Here is a 13,223-nt window from a genome sequence, read left to right on the forward strand (position 1 = left end):
CTAGAAAGAGAATGAAGTTACCTTTTTATTCTATTATTAGAACAAATTATGATGTTGATGCTTCATCTCTTGATAATACTTGATTCACACTTTCTGCGCCTAGCTGAAAGGCGTTAAAGAAAAGCGCTTATGGAAGACAACCCATGATTTTACTACAGCACTTTTGTTTTATATTTGAGTCTTGGAAGTTGTTACTACTGTAGCAACCTATTCTTATCTTTATTTTATTGCATTGTTGTGCCAAGTAAAGTCTTTGATAGTAGAGTTGATACTAGATTTGGATTGCTGCACAGAAACAGATTTCTTGCTGTCACGAATTTGAGTCGCCCCGTCTGTAGGTAACTAAGAAAAATATGCAAATTTACGTGCGTGATCCTCAGATATGTACAGAACTTTCATTCAATTTGAGCATTTTCATCTGAGCAAGTGAAGTGCCCCAGAAAAATTCGTCATTACGTATTGTTCTGTTTTGACAGATTCTGCCTTTTATTTCGCATTGTCTGTTTTGCTATGTTTGATGGATTTCTTTGTTCCATTAACTTTCAGTAGCTTTGTGCAATGTCCAGAAGTGTTAAGAATGATTATGTCACCTCTGAACATGTGGATTTTTGATTATGCACTAACCCTCTAATGAGTTTGTTTTGAGTTTGGTGTGGAGGAAGTTTTCAAGGATCAAGAGAGGAGGATGATACAATATGATCAAGAAGAGTGAAAACTCTAAGCTTGGGGATGCCCCCATGGTTCATCCCTGCATATTTCAAGAAGACTCAAGCATCTAAGCTTGGGGATGCCCAAGATATCCCCTTCTTCATCGACAAATTATCAGGTCACCTCTAGTGAAACTATATTTTTATTCGGCCACATCTTATGTGCTTTACTTGGAGCATCCGTATGTTTTTATTTTTGTTTTTTTGAATAAAATTGGATCCTAGCATTCATTGTGTGGGAGAGAGACACGCTCCGCTGTTGCATATGAACACAAATGTTCTTAGCTTTATTCTTAATGTTCATGGTGAAGGTTGAAACTGCTTCGTTAATTGTTATATGGTTGGAAACAGAAAATGCTTCATGTGGTAATTGGTATAATGTCTTGAATAATTTGATACTTGGCAATTGTTGTGCTCATATAGATCATGTTTAAGCTCTTGCATCATGTACTTTGCACCTATTAGTGAAGAAATACCGTAGAGCTTGTTGACATTTGGTTTGCATGATTGGTCTCTCTAAAGTCTAGATATTTTCTGGTGAGGGTTTGAACAACAAGGAAGACAGTGTAGAGTCTTATAATGCTTGCAATATGTTCTTATGTAAGTTTTGCTGTACTGGTTCATACTTGAGTTTGCTTCAAACAACCTTGCTAGCCTAAGCCTTGTATTGAGAGGGAATACTTCTCGTGCATCCAAAATCCTTGAGCCAAAAACTATGCCACTTGTGTCCATCATACCTACCTACTACATGGTATTTCTCTGCCATTCCAAAGTAAATTGCTTGACTGCTACCTTTAAAATTCCATTCTTTGTCTTTGCAATATATAGCTCATGGGAAAAAATAGCTTAAAAACTATTGTGGTATTGAATATGTACTTATGTATCTTATTTTGTAATAAGTTGCTTGTTGAGCGATAACCATGTTCCTGGGGACGCCATCAACTATTTCACCTATGTTGAATATCTTGTGAGTTGCTATGCATGTTCGTCTTGTCTGAAGTAAGGGTGATTTATCATGATCAAATGGTTTGAGTATGCATATTGTTAGAGAAGAACATTGGGCCGCTAACTAAAGCCATGATCCATGGTGGAAGTTTCAGTTTGGACAACAATCCTCAATGTCATATGAGAATTTTATCTGTTGTTGAATGCTTATGCATTAAAGAGGAGTCCATTATCTGTTGTCTATGTTGTCCCGGTATGGATGTCTAAGTTGAGAATAATCAAAAGCGAGAAATCCAATGCAAACTTTCTCCTTAGACCTTTGTATAGGCGACATAGAGGTACCCATTTGTGACACTTGGTTGAAACTTATGTTATGCAATGATAATCCATGTAAATCCAAGCTAATTAGGACAAGGTGCGGGCACTATTGGTAATCTATGCATGAGGCTTGCAACTTATAGGATATCTTATACATAACGCATATGCTTTATTACTACCATTGACAAAATTGTTTCTATGTTTTCAAAATAAAAGCTCTAGCACAAATATAGCAATCCATGCTTCCCTCTGCGAAGGGACCATTCTTTTACTTTTATGTTGAGTCAGTTTACCTATTTCTTTCTATCTTAGAAGCAAACACTTGTGTCAACTATGTGCATTGATTCCTACATAATTGCTTATTTGCATTCATCATATTACTTTGTGTTGACAATTATCCATGAGATAAACATGTTGAAGTTGAATGCAACTGCTGAAACTTATATCTTCCTTTGTGTTGCTTCAAAACTTTTTAATAAGAATCTATTGCTTTATGAGTTAACTCCTATGCAAGTCTTATTGATACTTGTCTTGAAAGTACTATTCATGAAAAGTCTTTGCTATATGATTCAGTTGTTTAATCATTGTCTTTACCATTGCTTCGAATCACTTCATTCATTACATATGCTTACAATAGTATTGATCAAGATTATGATAGCATGCCACTTCAGAAATTATCCTTGTTATCGTTTACCTACTCGAGGACGAGTAGGAACTAAGCTTAGGGATGCTTGATACGTCTCAAACGTATCTATAATTTCTTATGTTCCATGCTAATTTTATGATGATACTCACATGTTTTATACACACTTTATGTCATATTTATGCATTTTCCGGCACTAACCTATTGACGAGATGCCGAAGAGCCAGTTGTTGTTTTCTGCAGTTTTTGGTTTCAGAAATCCTACAAAGGAAATATTCTCGGAATTGGACGAAATCAACGCCTAGGGTCTTATTTTTCCACGAAGCTTCCAGAAGACCGAAGGAGTTACGAAGTGGGGCCACGAGGCGCCGCCACGCCAGGGCCGCGCGGCCAGGGCTGGGGCTGCGCCGCCCTATTGTGTGGGGCCCTCGTGACGCCTCCTGACCTACCCTTCCGCCTACTTAAAGCCTTCGTCGCGAAAACCCCAGTACCGAGAGCCACGATACGGAAAACCTTCCAGAGACGCCGCCGCCGCCAATCCCATCTCGGGGGATTCAGGAGATCGCCTCCGGCACCCTGCCGGAGAGGGGAATCATCTCCCGGAGGACTCTTCATCGCCATGATCGCCTCCGGATCGATGTGTGAGTAGTTCACCCCTGGGCTATGGGTCCATAGCAGTAGCTAGATGGTTGTCTTCTCCTCATTGTGCTATCATTGTTGGATCTTGTGAGCTACCTAACATGATCAAGATCATCTATTTTTAATGCTACATGTTGCGTTTGTTGGGATCCGATGAATATGGAATACTATGTTATGTTGATTATCAATCTATCATCTATGTGTTGTTTATGATCTTGCATGCTCTTCGTTGCTAGTAGAGGCTCTGGCCAAGTTGATACTTGTAACTCCAAGAGGGAGTACTTATGCTCGATAGTGGGTTCATGCCTCCATTTAATCTGGGACAGTGACAGAAAGTTCTAAGGTTGTGGATGTGCTGTTGCCACTAGGGATAAAACATCAATGCTTTGTCTAAGGATATTTGTGTTGATTACATTACGCACCATACTTAATGCAATTGTCTGTTGTTTGCAACTTAATACTGGAAGGGGTGCAGATGCTAACCTGAAGGTGGACTTTTTAGGCATAGATGCATGCTGGATAGCGGTCTATGTACTTTGTCGTAATGCCCAATTGAATTTCACACTACTCATCATGATATGTATGTGCATTGTCATGCCCTCTTTATTTGTCAATTGCCCAACTGTAATTTGTTCACCCAACATGCTATTTCTTATCGGAGAGACACCACTAGTGAACTGTGGACCCCGGTCCATTCTTTTACATCGAATACAATCTACTGCAAACATTGTTCTTTACTGTTCTTCGAATACAAACATCATTTTCCACACTATACGATTAATCCTTTGTTACAGCAAGCTGGTGAGATTGACAACCTCACTATTAATTTGGGGCAAAGTATTTTGATTGTGTTGTGCAGGTTCCACGTTGGCGCCGAAATCCCTGGTGTTGCGCCGCACTACACTCCGTCACCAACAACCTTCACATGCTCCTTGACTCCTACTGGTTCGATAACCTTGGTTTCTTACTGAGGAAAAAACTTGCCGCTGCACGCATCATACCTTCCTCTTGGGGTTCCCAACGGACGTGTGCTGTACCGTCACAAGCAGTCTCCTTCTCGGAATGCTAAGGGCTGGACCTTCCGGCTGTGATAGCATCGGAGGCTTTGCTGGTAAATGGTAGATCTGGACACGGCCAGCAGTCAGGCCTCTTCGACCAAATCGACTCCATCTTCACGAGCTTCTTTAGCTTCAGCTTCTGTGTAGAGCTTGATCCTTGGCGCGTCGTGCTCGATATCAGTCGGCAGGATGGCTTCGGCCCCGTACACGAGGAAGAATGGTGTGTAGCCGACAGACCGGTATGGCGTTGTACGCAGGCCGCACAGTACATTGGGCAGCTCTTCAATCCAGCAGCCGGCTGCTCGCTCGAGCGGCTCCACCAGCCGGGGCCGGATGCCGGCTAGGATCAAGCCGTTGGCCTTCTCCACTTGTCCATTAGACTCCGGATGCGCCACGGACGCTAGGTCCATTCGGATCCCCATTTCCTCGCAATAACGAGAGAAGATGCCTTGGGCAAAGTTGCTGCCGTTGTCGGTGATGACGCTGTGGGGGTAGCCGTATCTCACGATTATTTCCTTGAGGAATGTGACGGCTGTGGAGCCGTCCAACTTTTTGATCGGCTTGGCTTCAATCCACTTGGTGTATTTGTCAATCATTACCAAGAGATGTGTCATGCCGCCTCGCACCGTTCTGAACGGGCCCACCATATCCAAGCCCCATACGGCAAATGGCCAGGTGATGGGGATGGTTTTCAAGGCGGAAGCCGGCGAGTGCCATTTCTTGGCGAAGCGCTGGCAGCCGTTGCACTTCTTTACCAGTTCTTCTACGTCTCTGAGCGCAGTCGGCCAGTAAAAACCGTGCCGGAAAGCTTTGGCCACTATGGCTCTGGAGGAGGCGTGGTGGCCGCACTCTCCCTGATGGATTTCCCGTCGGATTTCAATCCCTTCAGCCGGTTTGACACACCGCTGGAACACCCCACTTACGTTGCGTTTATACAGCTGGTGGTTGATGATGGTATAGGCCTTTGCCCTTCTCTCAATCTGCCTGGCCTGGACTCTGTCATCAGGCAGCACACCGTCGGTGAGGTAGGAGAGGAAATCTTGTGCCCATGAAGGTACGCATCTGACCAACAAGGCCTCCTGCGTGGGAGCTTCCGAATTCGACTGCGTGGTCGCCGGGTTCGGCTTTGAAGCCGGCGGGTTCGGCTTTGAAGCCCCCGAGTTTGGCTGAGAAGCCCCCGGGTTGGACTGAGAAGCCCCCGGGTTCGGCTTTGGAGCCGGCGGGTTCGGCTGTGGAGCCCCCGACTTGGGCGATGAAGCCCCCGGGTTCGACTAAGGAGCCCCCGGGCCAGCCGGCACGAATATGGAATCTGAGTCCGGTGACGGTATGATGGACGCCTTTCGCAGATGCGCCAGGTTGACGCCTGGCGGAATTGCTTGCCGGGTTGAGCCTATCTTGGACAGGGCGTCAGCCGCCTCGTTGTTTGCTCGTGGCACATGGTGGAATTCGCAGCCATAGAAGAAGCCGGATAGCTGCTGGAAGTGGAAGCGGTATGAGGCCATGTTGGCGTCCATCGCGTCCCAGTCGCCAGATGCTTGCTATATAACCAAGTCGGAGTCGCCGAAGCAAAGAATGCGACGCACGCCTATCTCCTTGGCCAGCTTCAGCCCGTGGATGAGCGCTTCGTACTCCGCCACATTGTTGGATGTGGCGAAGTGAATCTGTAGGACATAGTCCAGCCGGTCTCCCTTGGGAGAGGTGACGATGATGCCGGCTCCCAAGCCGTTTCACATCTTCGAGCCGTCGAAGTGCAGCTTCCAGTGTGTGGAGTCAGGCACAGGCGGCAGGTATTGCATCTCGACCCAGTCGACGAAGAAATCCGCGAGGATCTGCGACTTGATGGACGTGCGTGCCTCGTAGAGGATGGTGTGGGCAGCCAGCTCCAGGGCCCATTTGGCCACCCGGCCATTGGCGTCTTTGCTGCCAATGATTTCCGCCAAGGGTGCCATGGCAACCACCTTGATGGGGTGCTCTTGGAAGTAGTGCTTGAGCTTCTTGGCCGCCATATACACGTCGTGGGTGACCTTCTGGTAGTGGGGGTAGTTCTGCTTCGACTGGGAAAGCACCTCGCTGAGGTAGTAGACTGGGCACTGAACCGGCTGCTCCCTACCGGCTTCTTTGCGCTCCACCACCAGGACAACGCTAACCACTCGATTGGTGGCAGCGATGTATAACAGCATCAGCTCCATTGAAGCCGGCGATGCGAGGACGGGTGCGGTTGAGAGCACACATTTTAAGTCACGGAAGGCTTCATCCGCCTGCGGTGACCAGACGAATTTGTCCGACTTCTTGAGCAACTGGTACAGTGGCAGTGCCTTCTCCCCCAGCCGACTGACGAAGCGGCTCAAGGAGGCCAGGCAACCGGTGAACTTCTGGACGTCCTTGAGGCACTGCGGCAGTTCCATCTTCTCCAGGGCACTGATCTTCTCCGGGTTGGCTTCGATCCCTCGCTGAGAGACGAGGTAGGCGAGGAGTTGGCTGGATGGCACGCCGAACGTGCACTTGGCCGGGTTGAGCTTCATCCGGAATCTTCGCAGATTGGTGAAGGTTTCTCTCAGATCGTCAAGGAGGGTAGTTGTCTGCTTGGTTTTTACAACGACATCATCCACATATGCGTGAACATTTCTGCCGATTTGATCCTGCAAGCATTTTTGCATGCACCTTTGGTAGGTGGCGCCTGCATTTTTCAAGCCGAATGGCATAGTCGTATAGCTATAAGCCCCATATGGGGTAATGAACGAAGTCTTTATTTGATCATCCGGATTCAAAGGAATCTGGTGGTAACCTGAATAGGCGTCTAGAAAAGACAACAGTTCACAGTCGGCAGTCGAATCTATGACTTGATCTATGCGCGGCAGGGGGAAGGGGTCCTTCGGGCACGCCTTGTTTAGGCTGGTGTAGTTGATACGTCCATTTTGCATCACTATTTTATATCATAATTTACTGTTATTCATTGATATATTTCATATTTAGAGATGATACTTATGTTATTTCATCTATTTTGCATGGTGGAGAATCGCGCACCGGAGTCAGGATTCTGCTGGAAAAAGCACCGTCAGAATGCCATATTTGGGAAGAACAACAATTGACGGAAACTACACGGAAAATCTTATTTTTCCAGAAGACGGAGATAGCCAAAAGGAGGAGCCGAGGAGGGCCGCCATGGGCCCCCCCATAGGCTGGCGCAGGCCCAGGCCTGGCCGTGCCGCCTTGTGGGGAGGGGGCCCACAGCCCCCTCTGGCCTCCTCTCCTTCGCGTACTTCTTCGTCCCGAAAACCTAAGCTCCAGAGGATGGTCGCGAAGAGTCACAGCCGCCTCTGCGGGGCGGAAAACACCAGAGAGAAAAGAGCTCTCCGGTAGGCTGAAATCTGCCGGGAAAATTCCCTCCCAGAGGGGGAAATCGACGCCATCGTCACCGCCATCGAGCTGGACATCATTGGGGCCATCATCTCCATCATCTCCATCATCATCATCGCCATCTCCACCGCTGCACCTCGTCACCGATGTAACATCTAGGCTTGAATCTTGATTGTTTGATAGGGGAAACTCTCCCGGTATTGATTACTACTTGTTATTGATGCTATTGAGTGAAACCATTGAACCAAGGTTTAAGTTCAGATTGTTATTCATCATCATATCACCTCTGATTATGTTCCATATGATGTCTCGTGAGTAGTTCGTTTAGTTCTTGAGGACATGGGTGAAGTCTAAATGTTAGTAGTGAATTATGTTGGGTAATATTCAATGGTTTGATATTTAAGTTATGGTGTTATTCTTCTAGTGGTGTCATGTGAACGTCGACTACATGATACTTCACCTTTATGGGCCTAGGGGAATACATCTTGTATTCGTTTGCCAATTGCGGGGTTGCCGGAGTGACAGCAACCTGAACCCCCGTTGGTATATCGATGCAGGAGGGATAGCAGGATCTCAGAGTTTAAGGCTGTGGTTAGATTTATCTTAATTACTTTCTTGTAGTTGCGGATGCTTGCAAGGGGTATAATCACAAGTATGTATTAGTCCTAGGAAGGGCGGTGCATTAGCATAGGTTCACCCACATAACACTTATCAAAACAATGAAGATTAATCAGCTATATGAAGCGAAAGCACTAGACTAAATTCCCGTGTGTCCTCAAGAACATTTGGTCATTATAAGTAAACAAACCGGCTTGTCCTTTGTGCTAAAAAGGATTGGGCCACTCGCTGCAATTATTTCTCTCGCATTTTACTTAATCGTACTTTATTTATCTGCTATATCAAAACCCCCTGAATACTTGTATGTGAGCATTTACAGTGAACTAGATGACCCGGTGCGCCCCGGCGCACAGGCAAATGCAAGAAACTACTGTAACCATATATTTTATGCTGTTGATGTTTGGTTAGTTGTCCAATAATTCAATAGGTCTTTAAGAGTCCTTAACCCTATACATGCAATCTTTTTTAAAGAAAATAAAAACATAAGTTTTAAGTCTGTTTAGTTTTCCAACAATTCAGCATGTTTTTGAGAGCCCTTAAGCTTGTATAAGCAATTCTTTTAAAAGAAAATAAAAACTTCCAAGCAACTGCCTACAGATAACACATGTACATACCAGGAGCATCATTTGTTGCATCCAGCCATTTGTTCATAGCAAAGAGAAATAAATGTATATAAATATCATGTTACTTTTTGGGTGCCATCAACACATACAATAATTACAATTGAAGTAGAGTCATTTCCTTCAGTAAGAATACACCAGATCCTGATCATACTTGCATACCAAGATCACTATGCATCATTACCGCCGATTTCTCCGATAATAAGCCTATCAAACAAATACAAAAAGAACTACAATCAAATATACAGCTGAGAAAACAGAACATACATGCCATAGATGACCGGTTGCGCACCGGCGCAAATGGCAAAAGCAAGACATTACTCAAGCCAGGTGATCGGATTATGGCTATTGAGGTTTTTAGACTTAGTGAAATGACTGCTTGTGTTATTTACACAATATTGTCTCACGCTGCTATGTATATGTCCATGGATTACAATATGGCAAACTACTCATACTCATGGTGATCATGGTAAATTTCATAAACACAAGCATATACTGAAGTACATGATACCTTTCTTAGGATTTATACACCAGATCAAACAACCAAATAAAAGATTATAAACAGAAAGCTCCAATTTCACACAGAAGCAGAAACACTCCAAAAGACATATGACCCTATCAGGTGGTCTCATTATGTAAAAACTCAGGAGGCATAAATTACTACCAGATGGTCAAAACAAGAACAATAAAAGCATCATATATGCATTCAAGATTCATCATGAATAAATCATAGATGGGAGCAATTCACCTGTGGCTTGCAGGGTCAGTGGAATTGAGTAAGTTGATGCCACGGTAGCATCAACTCAGAAATAAATCGACAATTTCAGATTTCCGCAAATACTCGCTGTACAGTTGCAAGTCAGACTCAGTTTGTATGATTGAGTTGTCATACTGCTTTTGTGACTAAGCAGAGCAGTCAGATTACAATACATGGGGAAGTCCACTGAATAATTCAAGGAAAGGAATCCAAAAGTGCACGCCAGAGCATCAATCACACATTCACTTGAAAGCTAGCTAAAAAATTCATATAAAGAATGGCATGACAACATCCTCTCAGAAATAAATCAACAATTTTAGATTTACGCAAAGGAGCAAGTCAGACTCAGGTTAAATGATTAAATTAATGTACTATTTTTGTAATTAAGTGGGGCATAATTACAATGTACGGGAAAATGCACTGAATTATTCAAGGAAACAAATCCAAAAATGCACGTTAGAGACTTAATTACACATTAACTTGCAAGCTGGGAAAATTCCATATGGAGAATTGTAGACTATCCATTGGTGTAAATATCCACAAATGTACATATATATAAAGCTGAGCCTGCAACCTAGTGTACTGTAACCTTTTAGAGCTGTGGTATAACATCTATGAAATATATTGGAAGGGTTAAAAAGGATAAGTTATGATACTAAACTCACGTAATGACTATGAAGAAACAGAATTCTGAATCAATGCGCTCTTTTAATATAGGGTGTGCCATAAAATGTTCTTCAATACACCTCTCGTAGCCTCATAGATCACCTGGACCTGGATATACGAAAATGTGCAGCATAATTAGCATCAAGCTATAAATGATGTAATTTGAAATTATAAATGCTAAAAGAGGAAATCACAACCCTCCACATGTAATATGTTACTGAGGTTAATGCCCAACAAATCACTCAACCTTACCTTCTCGATTTTCTCAGATTCGGGTAAGAAGGGACAACACATATGACCTTTCCCATAAGGCAAGGGTTGCTGGAACTATTGGGTTCTGGCTTCAAGATGTAAACAACATTACAGTGTTATGAAATGAAGCCTATTTTTCATCTAGAACAATAAACAAATGGACACGACATTATTTGTATGATTGTACTCATTTGTTTACTACTCTTACCGCCCTATAAGGAGATAAATAATTAGCAATCAAGCATGAATTGTGTATACAAGACAAAATATCATCTAAATCTAGTTTTCAGCTTCCTTTTCATATGCCAATATGCCATCATTTCAATTGTTGTTCATATTCTGGACTTTTATCTATCAGAGCAACTAATGAGAATAACAAAATCTAGTGAAATAATGCATGAGGAAACAAGGATAATAAAATCTTTTGTTATTCATTAGTCTCCTGTAGCTAAAGAGATGCATTGGTTTTATAGAACATTAACTCATTTTGCTGAAGCTACAGAAATGCATTTGGTATACATAATAAAAACAATTTTACAAAATCTGAAAGAAATTTCTGTCAAGGATACAAAACGAGTACCTAGAAGTGCTTGCACCAAAAGATGGAACAGTCTGTTATCCTCGGGGGCGCGCTCCCAGCCACCGCTGCTGCCGTGGCCAGCAACCCACCAACTCTCGGTGCACACTCCCAGCCACCGCCACCGCTCGGGGCGCGCTATGCAGCCGCCGTCGTCACCTCAAATGGTAAGATTAAAACGAGTAAAACATGGTATCGGAATCCACAAACAAGTTTTCTTTAAGATCCTCTTGAGGACCACCAACTTAAGTACTAAATAGTTGGATATAGGCATACATAAATTTTCTATATTTGTATATGGACAGAAAATGATCCAGAGAAATATCAAATGCTTACCAAGTAGATGAAGTCAGCGTTCCAATCCCACTCTCCTCCCATTCTCGCTACACCACAATATCCATAGCAAAAATACAAGCCAAAGCAGGGACCAGGAGAGAGGAGAGGAATACCAGCATGTCTGTAGTTGAGGAAGGGAGGCGTAATGGGAGCAGACAACCAACACCATTCACCTGGGCTGCATCTCCTCCAAGATTCCGATGCTCTTCCGCATCACCACCTCCAGGACCTCTCATCGCCCCGAGGAGAGGTTGGAAGAGGAGAGGACGAGGAGACATGGGTGCAGGTAAGGATATATGTAATCTTTGTTGAATCAAAATCGGCACAAATCTTTCAGAGGAATATTGTAACCAACTTGTTAGATGTGAAATACTAATGGGAAAATAAATTAAAAATCACTCAGAGGCGGAGGAGGTGAGGAGCAGTAGCTCACCTGGACTTATGGTAGAATAGTATTGGGCGTAACCAGCTCCTACAAAGGCAGAGACTGTCATTGATCCTTTTCCTTATTCTTTGCACATGGACAAAAACAAAAGATTTATGGCAGAATAGTATGAGCATAAATCATGTGACCACCTGCATCAAGAACCAAAGATATCATTATATGTGTGCATGACAACGTGCTTACATGAATGATAAGGAAGAACTGTGAGCACGCCACATCATGAGAAAGGCAAAGGCGTAGCTGTGCTGATAAGGAAGCAAGCAAGCCTCAAATAAATGAAATAAAAGGGAAACAATATGGAAGAAAACCAGGAGCGGGAGCAAAGAAATTGAAGATGGGAGGACCTAGCTCATTGCAGGCTTCAGAACTACTTCAATCTGACAGGGGCAATAAAATATGTGGAGAGAGCCATACCATTAGCTGACATCTATTAACAGAAAGCGGTGTAAATTCTTAGACCTCTAAATGATTATGTTCAAGCCCACCTGAAGATCAAACTCGCAAGAAACCTCCTTGTGTCTATTACAACATGCAAATTAGCCATTAAGGTGACACCTTCCTGAACTAAAGTCCCTAGCAGATCCCTTGCATAGCAGGGCATTGGACATGAGACTACAAATAAGTATTCGTGCAAATTGAGTTCAATTTTCTGGCCAAACCACCTTTTTCCATAGGTAATAACAGATCTCACAAAATAAGAAAAGAAATCTTGAGTGATCCTTCATGTGAAGGACATGGTTTATCAATTAGGACTATTGGAGCACTAAGCAAAAGAAAGTAACCCATCTAACTAACTGCACTTGTGGTCGCACTATATGGCATTCTGCTACCTAATAACGTCCCCGTGCCTTGCAGCTGACTGACACACGGACATATGCACTGCTACTCACCATGTAGTCGAAGATATGGCAGCGGTCAGATGCAGCCACCGCCGCTCTCCACGGAAGCCAAAAATCACTTCTTGTTGACGTGATAACAAATAAGTAGAGGTCACACACATAATGTATTGTTTTTTCTGAAACTTTCTCCTCCATCTGGTGCGATTTATCTTTTTCTACACCAATCTTCTTTCTCCATTGAGAAATGCACACAAACAGTTGCAATGCACCAGTGGCACTCCTTTTAGCACAACGTGATTACTTTCTCCATCAGGTGAGAGTTAACTTTTCTACACAAATGTAATTTCTCCATGGAAACCTGAACGCAAACATATCCTCCTTTTAACACAGCATGATGACCACCAAAAAAACAAAATAGAAAAGAGAGAGGGGCATGAATTACTGCA

The 13,223-nt window shown here is 43.6% G+C and overlaps 1 long non-coding RNA gene across 1 annotated transcript; it reads right to left on the bottom strand.

The window, feature by feature from the left end:
- Window positions 1-10,303: 10,303 nt before the first annotated feature.
- Window positions 10,304-11,875, bottom strand: LOC127317832 (uncharacterized). Its single transcript, XR_007861492.2, has 2 exons — window positions 10,581-11,875; window positions 10,304-10,436 (listed from the first exon to the last, which is right to left on the bottom strand). It is a non-coding gene; the product is annotated as an uncharacterized lncRNA (long non-coding RNA).
- Between the last annotated feature and the right edge of the window lie 1,348 nt (window positions 11,876-13,223).

Source organism: Lolium perenne, chromosome 7 (assembly GCF_019359855.2).
Source record: "Lolium perenne isolate Kyuss_39 chromosome 7, Kyuss_2.0, whole genome shotgun sequence".
Classification (NCBI taxonomy): Eukaryota; Viridiplantae; Streptophyta; class Magnoliopsida; order Poales; family Poaceae; genus Lolium; species Lolium perenne.